Below are 12,533 nucleotides of genomic sequence, written 5' to 3'. Positions count from 1 at the left end.
GAATAATTAGACAAATAATGCAATTAATAGCATAAATTGGGGAGATGGGTCAAACTATATTTGTTGACAATATGATTATCTCTCTAGAAAACTCAAAAGAGTAGAGAAAAAAACTATTGTGAATAATAAGGGAATCTGATAAGGTTACAGGTTATAAAAATCAACATAGAAATGCACACACAAAGAATAACCAATTCAAAGGTACAGTGAAGCCAAAGATGTCATTTTACACAGGCAAAAAAAAATTGAAATAAAATAAAATAAATAAAACAGCTATAAGTATAGAGAAGAACAAATTTCTAAGTTATATGGGACAATGTGAGGTTCAAGTTCAGACAAAACCCCCTTACTTCTCTTTTCTGCTTCACTGACAGCTATAATGTCTCGTACAGTGCTGGTGCCATCCCTGAGTAATGATGGCAAAGATTGAAGTGACAGGCTTGCTGGTCAGCCACAACAAAGGGGTTATTGAGGCCACCAGTGTCCCTTTGTGAACCTCAACCACAAGGTCTATTAACTACGTGGTATTCCGTCCTCATCAAGTTCCATAGAAGAGTCAAGACTGAACTTGGATGCCTTGTCATCAATGACAAGGTCATCTCTGTCTTTCAGGAAACAGATTCCCATATTGGTGCAGGAAACCTGGGGAGTTCAGTTGAGTCTATCATAGGGAAAGGCAGGACCCACTTGAAAAGATCATGTCTGCCACTTTTGCTGATGTCCTCATGTTGGTGATACACATGGAAGATGATATGCACAGCTCACACAAGACCACTAGCAATGACTCCTGTACCACCAACTGCTCAACATTACAGCCATGGTCACCTATGACAGCTTCAGAATTGTGGAGGGAATTAGGACTGAAGTCCGTGTCATCTCTCCTGGTGGAGAGTCCCTCCTCGTGGTTATGAGGATGCATAGAGGTCTCTCCATCCTCACTGCTGTGGGAAGGGTCATCCCAGAGCCAAACAGGAAACCTGTACCTGTCCACCCCTAATATTGCCATTGCCTGGAGAAAGCTGTCAAATATGACAACTTCAAGGTGGTAAAGCAGGCATCAGTAATTCTTTATGGAGCAGTGGTTCTCAACTAATGCTGTGACCCTTTAATAGAGTTCCTTATGTTGTGTTGACCCCCACCTGTAAATTTATTTTTACTGCCACTTCAAAACTGTAATTTTGCTAGTGTTATGAATTATTATAATATAACTACCCCATATGCAGGAGATCTGATATGCAACCCTTGTGAAAGGGTCATTAGACCCCCATAGGGGTCTCAACTCACAGGTTGAGAACCAGTACCACAGTGATTCATGGCCTGTGGTAGCCTCCTGACTTTAACAGTGAGATCTAGTATTCTAACTTTGCTGGTGGATCTGGCATTTCCCTTAAGGACTGTAAAGGTTCACCAGATATAATTATCATCTCAGAGGCTTACTGATTCCATTTGCTAACTTAGGCCTAGTCTTGGAAGCTTCTAGCCTTCACATACTCTAATCTAGGCCTAGAATGTTTTCAGCCTCTGAGACTTAACTGCTCAGTTAGCTCACCCTTTTCTAGCTTTTTCTAACTGGCTGGTCAACTCAGATGTTCTGGTTCAAAACTCCTCTTCATGTTGACTGACTCAAACTGGCTTCTTTTGGCTTCTGACTGAATTGTTCTGCTTGACCTCATACTAACTTTGGCAAGCTGTTCTAATTTTTTGGCTTCCTTTTTTCTAGCTTGTTCTTTCTCTCCCTGCAACCTTTGAACAACTGTCCCAGTAAAACTGGCTCCATCCTCTCTCTCCTCTGCACTGCTCTCTTAAGTCCTATCTTTCCTGTGCTGTTCCCATGAGAATTAGGTGTATCCTATCCCTGACTCATTCTGTCAATTTTTTCTCTGATTCATCACTTTGTCTAACACTCAATTAGACATCACTTTCAAACATGGGTGCTTCCTTCTACAAACTAACTTTACAAGCTTTCATTGTTTGGGATTAATGTGTATGCTAAAGCTGAGCCACACCCAACTAGAAACAGGTTTTTCCAGTAAACAACACAATCTTGGGGTTCACGGTGTAACTGAATATCTTGAAGCATTGTCAAGCTGCTTGTTCTTTGCTGTGGAGTTAATTGTCCAGTTTACTCAGGCTCCTGCTTCCTTGACTCCCCTGTTATGACAGACTGTAACCAGAACTGTGAACTAAGCAAGCGCTTCTCCCTTAAGTTGCTTTTCAGGACATTTTATCCCAACAGCCAGAGAAGAAAGTGAGCAAATAAAAGACAGGATTCTAAATGAAAAATGCAACACGGTAATGATTTTTTTAAATAATAGATATGTTTTAATAAACTGGGATAGAAAAAAATGATTCTTAAGTAGTATTTAAAAACAAAACTGAACAAAGTAAAAATGTCAGAAAACTCAGGTATACAAAGTATACCGGTATAGAAAGTAAAAATAGTTTTCAAGATGAAAACAATTGTAAAAAGCAACACACACACACACACACACACACATACACACACACACACACATAAATCCATGTCAAGTCAGAGTAAAGGAAATTATATATTGGAGAAAATATTAATTCTTTGTATTACAAAAGTGGTTGATATATGCCAATAGATCAGTATAAAATATAAGTAATATATTTGTATAATTTTAAATAGATAATTCACAAAAAGGAGTCCCTTTAACATAGAAGGCACTTAACTTTCCTTAAAATACACAAATACAAACAAAAAGTACCTTGAAATGCCGATTCTCACTCACCATATCAGCAGCAACCAAACAAATTAATAAAGATAGTCACTGGCATGTATATAAGTAATAAAAAGAACTAATGTCTACACATGCATGCATACCCATAATTCCTCATAGGAAAAGTAGCACACTGGTATAACTAACCTGAAAGAGATGAAAATGATGTCATACACAATGAGGGAAAAAATCAGGAAGGGAGGCAGGGATGGAAGCTAGACTTTGCTGAGTTAACTTTGATGTTACAGTAATTGGCCCTGTGACCCTCCTACAGCTGAGGGCTGATTATGTCAGACCCTGACTTGCCACATATAACCACGCCTTTCTGCCCACCTCCGGCTAATAGCCACGCCTCTCTACAAGTTCCTGTTACGTTGGAAGTCCCACCTCCAGAGACTGAAGATGAAGCTGCTGATTGGGCCAAGTTGCTGACGGACTTGGGGGAGGGGTTTTGCTTTATCTACCTACCTGCTTGTAACCAGGAGAATTCAATTAGTGATGGCAGACTGAAAGCTTTTCAAACCCCTTCTCGCATTTCCAGTACCCTTAATTTTTCAGGCCCTGACTCCCATTCCAGACGACCCATTCGTATGTGTGGCTGCAGGCAGCTACATGGCCCAAGATTAGAACCATGCAGGCACTTTACTAAATTAAATAAAATAACACAAGGAACAGTGAATCAAAAAAACACCCAGTTGTATTTATAGTTTGTGATATAATTAAATGGAAGTATTTACAAATATTTAAAAGGGAATGCTTCTGTGGATGTGAACATATAACATTTGTCCATAGAGGGATTTAAATATGGGCAAAATACAACAGAATATAATTATATTCTTCATCTTCAAGGTGATAATATTGCTCTAATAATATTGCTGTGGTTATTGAAGCAAACATACAGATTCAAAGTCTGGTCATGTTTAAAATAAAAATTTACCTGCATAAATGCCCTAGACAATTTCATAGACAATTTTCATTAGCTATTCAATAAAAAGTTGATTCTAATCACATGTAAAAATCTCTCTAGAAAGAGGATTAGAGAATGCACTTTCCTGCAGTGATGTCAGAGCACTGGTTCCTCAAGGAGACCCAAACCCCAACCTCTGGAGCCTATGAATACTTTCCTCTGCAAACAGTGCAGGTGAGAGAGCAGGTGATCCTGGGTCCCAGGTAAAGATGTGGGTCCTCATTAATGAAAAAGGAAGATAGGAGAGGGCTGTGATTGCTGCAGGAAGGGGATCCTGGGAAAGGCATGAAAATGACCTCTAAATGATGGGAACACCCATGCACACACACCAAGGGATTTTCTCATGGCCCTGGTGACGTTTTAATCATAGCCAGTGGTGCTTACTTTGGACTTCTGGCCTCCAGAACTTCGAGATAGTGGACTTATGTCACTAAGTTTGTAGTAAATGGCCATAGCAGAAACAGAAGGTAATCCACTTTTACATCTTTTAACATATTAACATACAGGGTGGAGAGAAGCACTTGGTGCTCTTGCAGAGGACCTACGTTTGGTCCCTAGCACCCACATGATGATATGCAACCATTTGTAACTCCTGTTCTAGGGAACCCGCTATACTCTTTTGACCTCCATGGGCCCCAGGCACACATGCGGTACACATGCATACAAGCAGGCAGAATCCTCATACAGATAAAACAAAGACCTCTCACCCAGGACACTTTAGCCCACCCCCAGCTGAGGAGCTATAGCATTGGTTAGCTGGAGGAAGGACAATCAGGTAAAAAAAAATTATATTTTTTTAAATATAATAAATACGGTGAACTCTTGGCTGACCTCACACTAGGACAAACTCCAATCCCAAGACCAGCTGAACAAAATAATCCGGACTTGATGGGGACAGAAAACAAAACCAAACCACACAGGAAGTAACCTCAGAGTTCTGTGGAAACAGAGGGGATTGGGAGCACAGTAAGGGATAGAGTTGAGCGGTGAATGCGTTCAAAATACATTGTATGAAATCCTCAGTGTTAATAAAATATTTTAATCTTTAAAAGATTAACATAACTTTGACATTAAAAATCAGTGTGAAAGAAATATACTTCATTCTTGAGAATATGTGCAAAAGAGCTTGATCAAAAGCCTTCGTTAGCTTACAGTCGAGTCCACTAGGCTTCTCCCAGGGACCCAGCAAAGGTTACATCATCACCTGCCGCCTCATCTGATGCCACAGTGGCCAGGGGCACCTGTGCAGGCTGCTTATAAAAGGATTGCCCACCGCTCCACCTCTCTCTGTTCCCACATGTTCCCAGCCGGTCTCTTGCTCCCCTTTGTTCTGCTCCTGCTTGTCTGCCTAAATGTCTACTCCTTAGCCTCTATCCCTTCTCCAAGTCCTTACTCTCCTCCCTTCTGCCAAATAACCACCCCGTTATACCAGATCTGTTCCATGGTGTAATTCGCAGGTAGACACCATGGCCTGGGGGCCCACCAGGTACCTCCTCGCCGCATTATATTTCATAACAGCCATGACAGGACAATTCTAGCAAGTATTTTAAAAATGAAACTGTTGAGCACCGGTTGGCCCCCAAGCCAGGGCTGCTCTCAGCATTTCACCCTCCCCCTACTACTGGCCCCAGCCAGAGCTGGCACTCCTGCTCTGATGTGGTAAGACACAGCCTCCAATCTCCCTCCATCGGCTCCCCCAACCAGCCCCAGGGCTTCAATTCACTAAGGCGTCAGTGCGGCACAGCACAGTGGACTACACACTTGGAGAAAACATCATCTTAAGTCCTTTGGCCTATTTTCCTGGAGTAGGGAGTTGGCAGCATCACCTGACATGGTTACAAGCCTACCCAAATAAAAATGGCAGCTTTGTCCATTGGAGAATTTATTTAACTGTGCTGGTGTTGTTGGACCTACAAGGCAAACAAACAAGAAGTTGAAAGCCTTTTGAATGAAACTGGAAAAAAAAAAAAGTGAAAGAACCGAATCAGCGCAGCACTGGGCATGCGCAGTGTTTACCTCCCATAGTTTGAAGACCTTGTACTGGCCCACTGCAGATGGATACCTGGTTGAGTAAGACATTTATGGAGTGCTATACAGTGAAGAGTCCCCTTATCAACATTCAAGTCTACCTCAACTCGATTTGAAAATACTTATGCAGGAGAAATCACAGTTCCCTTTTGATTCTTAGTTTTATTTGTTTACTTATTTTTTTTTCTGGACAGGGTCTCTTTGTGTAGCCTTGGCTGTCCTGGAACTCACTCTGTAGACCAGAATGGCCTCGAAGTCACAGAGATCCACCTGCCTCTGTTTCCCGAGTGCTGGGATTAAAGCTATGCACCATCACTGCTCGGCTGGATCTTAGATTCATTACTAAAAGAATTTAAGAATGGACTCTAATGGAAGCTCAAGGATAATTTTATTAGAGATTAACAGGGGAAAATCAGGTCAGGCAAGCTGTACATCTTAGCAGCCGCCGGGAGGAGAGTGCAGAAGAGAAGGGTAGTGGAGGTGGGGGACGGGGGCTGGAGAGAAGAGAGAGAGGAAGGGCAGGACAAAAGCATACCTGGGTTCTGGAAGCATCCACAAGAAAGACAGAAAAGAGGGAAAGTCGAGTCTTCCTGACCTGGGCCTCAGAAGGCAGACCAGACCGATCAGCCCAACGCCCTGTAGCTGGTATCAACTCTGTTAGGGGTGACGATGATGGAACAGAAAAGTACAGTGTGTCCTTGCAAGAATGACCCTTCTGCCTATCTTGAGAACGACTAGAGCTACCATCTCCATGGTCATTTGTCCAGGCAGGGATAGATCTGGTTCAACTGGAATGCAAAAGACTCTCTTAGTTTTATCTGTCTTTTTAAATTTTTTTGAGAATTTATACACAAAGGCCATATTTACATCACTTCTCCTCCTCTCTCCAGCTCTTCCTATTGGCAGACGTATCTAGTAATTGATCCCTCTACAACACAACCCTTATTCTAAGGCTCAGGGACCAGTGTGGAAGAGGGGCTGAATGCTGTGACAGCCAGAGGATCAGGAGTCTGCTGTGAGGCAGCATCTTTTATGCAGAGCTGCACCCATGACATCGGAACAGTCCGATAACCTAACCAGTCATTTGGTTCCATTAACCATTAGAGTTCATTCTTAGATTCTCGTATTAATGAAACTAAGAACCATCTGGGTGGTGATGGCATACAACTTTGATCCCAGCCTTTGGGAGGCAGAGGCAGGTGGATCTCTGTGACTTTGAGGCCAACCTGGTCTACAGAGTGAGTTCCAGGACAGCCAGAGCTACACAGAGAAACCATGCTTTAAAAAAAAAATAGATAAACAAATAAATAAATAATAAAACTAAGAATATCAAAAGGGACGTGTGATTTCTCTTGTGTTAGTACTTCCAAGTCAAGTTGAGGAAGATTTGAGTGCTGATAAGGGGACTCCTCACTGTATACCACTTCATAAATGTCTTCCCAACCAGGCACCCATCAGCAACTTCTTCCCACCTCTTCTTAAATTCATGGCCTCTTATTTATATATATTATTTTTATAGACATATATGTGTATAATTATTGTTTATATGTATAAATATTTATAATATTTATTTATACCATAATTTTCTGAGTTTAATATTGCTCATGTGTATGTGTTTAGGGTTGATCACTTATGATTGGATAACCTATCAGAGTGCTTGTTTCCGGAGAATCATAGTTATCCCTGTCTTAGTAGCTAGTAACTGCCTACAGCTTTTCATCTAGGAGTAGAGACTTGTGAGATTTTCCCCATCTACACTTGCGCATCATTTTTAGGTCTGGATTTATTATGTTTTAAAGAATGTTTCTGTGTATAGTCTATTTGCCTGTATACATGTCTGTGTACCACATGTGTATAGCACTTCTGGAGGCCAGAAGAGAGCATCATATATCCCGGAAGTGCAGACAGTTGTGAGCTGCCATGTAAGTGCTGGAAATCAGTCCTGGGTCTTCTAGAAGAGCAGCAGTGCTCTTGATGTCTGAGCCATGTCTCCAGCCTCCATTCACAGTTTGGTTTGGCTATCGTACTTTTCTGATTTCATAGGTGTAGCTATGTGTAGAAGATGCTGTCTCACTGAATTTTTTCAATAATTATTTATTATTATTTATTATTTTTTTATTAAATATTTTTATTTTTTATTAAATAGTCTATCCCTTGGTGGGGAGCATTGTTACCTCATGTGGCAGAACCTCATTTAAACTATATATGTATATGCACACATATGCATGAAATTTTAAATACACAAAGTATTATGAATCCCTATGGCTTTCCCAAGCATCTCTAGTGTCATTTATCTGTCTTCCCTACCTCTATGATGTCTCCCTCCTCTCCTACTGGGTAGATACCCCTTCCCATTTTTCCCATTTCCCCCTCCATAGCTCCTGGATCCTAGCATTCCCCTCTCTAGAGTTCAACAGGAGTTTTATCTTAATGGCCTTTACTGATACTCTAACATTATTTTTATTCTTAGAGGGGATGGCAAATCTGCAGAGAATGACTCAGAGCATATCCAAGCCATCATGGGCAGTGACATAGAGAACCACACTGCCAAAGTATAGTGGCTCTTGGAGATGGTAACAGTGCATATTATGTGAAATTGTCAGACTGAAACTAGGATGGTCACATGGTAGAGCCCAATCAAATGGTGATTGATGGATGAAAGAAATATATGTGAAGAGCATTTAGTGGTGTGTTAGGCAAACTTGAAGGAAGCTTCAATTACATTCTCAGGGAAGACTATTCCAGTGCTGAAGAGATCTGCAGGGGAAGACAGACTTTGATTGTGTGATTAACGATGTGACAGTGTTACCAACCTTCACATCTCCAAAAGATTCCACACGGGAGCTTCTTAGACTGACTAAACTGCTTCAAGTTTTTTCTTTTAGTTATTATTTTTAATTTTTAAAAAGCCAAAGGAAATGTATATTTTTATTAGCTTGGGTGCTTATTTTGTGAAAGCCAGCTGTAGGACAATTAGACAGTGCCACAGAAGCTGTAGGGCGCACTCAGCCTTACAATGCAAATTGTTTTGTTTGTTTCAGGAAAGGTTTTTTTTTCTTACTTTTTTTTAATTTTTTTTTTTTTGGTTTTAGTAGGACCTTTAGTTTGGACATTTGGCACAATGAACATCATTGCTTTGTTCTGGAGAGAAATTCTTGATGATATTTCTTAGCCCTCAAAATTAACTTAGATATTAAAATTTGGAGATTACGAGAGAGTTCAATAAGTGAGTTAGCGGTACTTCAATTAAAATTACAAAACAAACAAAACAAACAGAAAACCCTACCAAAACCTCATTTTCAAGTTGGATTTTAAAAGGCATATGAAGACATTTTGTCATTAGAAAAGTTATTAAAGTAATTCACCATCATTACAAACTGAAGAAAAGCCACAAGATAATCTTAATAAGTAAAAAAAAAGTGCACTCAATAACATTTAAAATACATTTATGGTTAAAACAAAGAAAAAACTCTTGGGCCATAATGAAGTAATTAGCTCTTTCATTACAAATAACTATAAAACTAGACAAAGTACATTAATGACTATTCTCAAATGTTAGGCAAAAGCAAGGCTTGAGTATTGTTACTGGAGGGGTCTTGGGGTGTCCCTGAGGCAATGTCCAGGTGCTTTGTATGGAGAACAATGAATTGAACAAGACACATAGTGAAAATATAGATTTACTGAAAGTGAGAGTACAAGCAGAGTGTATATTCCGTGTTTGAATAGGTATGTCCCTCATAGATTCATGTGTTTGAATGCTTGGCCTATAGGAGTGACACTATTAGGAGGTCACTATTCCTTCATTTGTGGGAGGAAGTGTGTTACTGTGGGGTTGGGCTTTGAAGTCTCCTATGTTCAAGCTACACCCAGTGGCACACAGTTTTTCCTTGGTGCCTATGGATCAAGAGGTAGAACTCTCAGCTTCATCTTCAGTGTTATGTCTGTCTGCGTGCTTCCATGTTTCCTGCCAAGATGATAATGGGCTAATCCTCAGCTCCGACTCCAGCATCAGGTCTACCACACTGCCTTGCTTCTTGACACGATGATCTCTGAGATTGGGAGCCAGCCCCAATTAAATGTCTTCTTTTATAAAACTTGTTATAGTGGTGGTATTTCTTCACAGCAATGGAAACACTATGACATTCCAGGATGTCAGCAGTCTAGCGATCATGTGACTCAATAGACCCAAGTGACTTTAGGAAATGGATTTTGAGTTTAGGAGGGGGGAGGATCCAGGAGAGACAATTAGGTGGATCTTTAACTGTCAGATGGACTATTACATAATTTTTAGGCAATTATAGTATCTGTATGAATTTGTGCATATGTAGGCTGTATATCCCATATTTGTGAGCATGTGTGTACCTTGTCATCCATACTCATGAGTTGACATATAAGGTATTCCTCCTAACAGGTCACCCATTTGCTCTCACTCCCCTTGCTCCCAATACTGGTTTAAACTTGCCTCTCTTTCCACCAGGAAGTACCTGACTCCAAATTACCCACAGGAAGAGCAGAGGTGAGACAGCAAGGGTTGTCTTAATGGGAAGAGGCAGACATGATTTTCCCAGGGGCATTGTTGCAGGGCTGTCTTTATCTGGCCTCCCTCATTATGGCAGCCGGAAAGAAGGCAATGAAATGGACCTAGTTGTACAGTCACCTGCCTGTAGGCACTGTCCAGACAGCACAGAGAGGGTAGCGGGCCCGGATAGAGCACCATAGCCCTTTGGAATGAAGGAGACAGAAGTGGTTATGGCTGCTAAAGAGGAATGTGCAGAACAGACTACCAGAGGAGAAGATCCAGGAAAAGAGGACATGAATATCAACATTGGGAATTCACTGATCCTTAGACCAAAGGCTAAGGTATGCATGCATAGTTATATTCCACAAGCCTAGACTCAAATAAACGCCAGGGAAGAAAAAACAGAGGGGCAGCTGGTTGATCTGAATAGTTATTGGGGCTCACCAGGTCAGGGTAGCTAAGCAATCAGAATATGGAACTTCACTGGACCCCAAGCTTTTGGTAAAGACCCCAGAGATGAGCTTAACCCAGTCTAGGTAGATCATTCATCCTTACAGAGACTGCAGAAAATCTTTCAAAACAGCAGGTATATGCATACAATGAAAGAAACCTGATGCTCTATAACAGAGCAATGTTTCAATGTCTAGTATGAGACAGATTTGGCTAAGGATGAAACATTGTTATGTACTATTAAGAATGTTAATGTAGGACCAGAGTGATGGCACAGTGGTTAAGAGCACTGGCTACTCATCTAGGGGGTCATTCCTAGAATCCATGTGGTGGTTCACAACCCTGTCACTCCAGTTCCAGAAAATCTGTGATGCACAGACATGCATGTAGGCAAAGCACCCATTTACATAAAATGAAGTAGAAGAGAACATCACTGTCATGAAAGGTTTGCATTGCAAATGACTTTAGCTCAGTATCTGTTTTAGCTTCATTTCTTTAAATAAGTTAAACTCTTAGAAAGGAAGCACTTCGTTGTTGAATGACAGCTGCCAGGTCCGTCCCTTGAGCCTTGTTCCCCTAGGCAGGTGCTGTCAGCCAGTGGTACTTTCTTCTGAGCACTGTACTATCTCTTTAAAGGAATTCTACTCCAACTGCAAGATCCAATACAAGCAAAGCAGCTGCTTAAAACTGGTGGGGCCTTCCAGTCTGAGCTAGTGCCCTGAGCAGACTTTGAGCACTAGCTCCACACCCAGCCCCACAACACCCAGAAGAAGCTCGACTCTCAGGTGTTCTAACACACACAGGATCATAGGTGAGGAGGCCACAACATCTGCTCCAACACTGGAAGTAACTGGGACCCTCGGGATCCAGGGACGCAGGAACCCCTGCCTGGGCAGTGTCATGGGTTCCTTCCAGTCTGAGCAATTGTCCTGAGCAGACCTTCGGTGCTAGCTCTGCACCCAGTCCCACAACAGCCAGAAGAAACTTGAACCCAGCCACTCTAACATGCCCAGGGTCATAGGTGCTCTAACATGGCCAGAATCAGAGGATCTCAGGAACTTGGTCACACCAGGATTTCAGAATCCCAGAAGCAGCTTGACTCCCAGGAGCTCTGACACACCCAGGATCTCAGGATCACAGGATCACAGAGACGGCTGGACTCTGAGGAGTTCTAACACTACAATGATCACAGGAGAGACATGGTCCAGTCAGAAACAGGGAGGTTAAGTAGCTCTAGAGATAACCAGATGTTGAGAGGCAAGCATAAGAACCTAAGCAACAGAAATCAAGGTTATTTGGCATTATCAGAACCCAGTTCTCCCACCATAGCAAGTTCTGAATACCCCATCACACCAGAAAAGCAAGATTTCTTTCTTGCTGATGGAATCATGCTTCTCATGATGATGATAGAGGACTTCAAGAAGGACATAAATAGCTAAAAGAAATATAAGACAACTCAGGTAAACAGGTAGAAGCCTTTAAAGAGGAAACACAAAAATCCCTTAAAGAATTACAGGAAAATACAACCAAAGAGGTGAAGGAATTGAACAAAATCATCTAGGATCTAAAAATAGAAATAGAAAAAAAAATAAAGAAATCACAAAGGAAGACAACCCTGGAGATAGAAAACCTAGGAAAGAGATCAGGAATCATAGATGCAAGCATCACCAACAGAATACAAGAGATAGAAGAAGGAATCTCAGGTTCAGAAGATACATAGAAAACAATGACACAAGAGTCAAAGAAAATGCAAAATGCAAAAAGCTCCTAACCCAAAACATCCAGGAAATCCAGGACACAATGAGAAGACCAAACTTAAGGATAATAG

The 12,533-nt window shown here is 41.3% G+C and overlaps 1 pseudogene; it reads left to right on the top strand.

Moving 5' to 3' along the window:
- Positions 1-10,485: 10,485 nt before the first annotated feature.
- LOC116089445 overlaps positions 10,486-12,533 on the top strand; it is a 41,107-nt pseudogene continuing 39,059 nt past the window's right edge.

Source organism: Mastomys coucha, unplaced genomic scaffold, assembly GCF_008632895.1.
Source record: "Mastomys coucha isolate ucsf_1 unplaced genomic scaffold, UCSF_Mcou_1 pScaffold14, whole genome shotgun sequence".
NCBI lineage: Eukaryota > Metazoa > Chordata > Mammalia > Rodentia > Muridae > Mastomys > Mastomys coucha.
The sequence above is the reverse complement of the archived record's forward strand: the minus strand, read 5'-3'. Positions and strand labels throughout refer to the sequence as shown.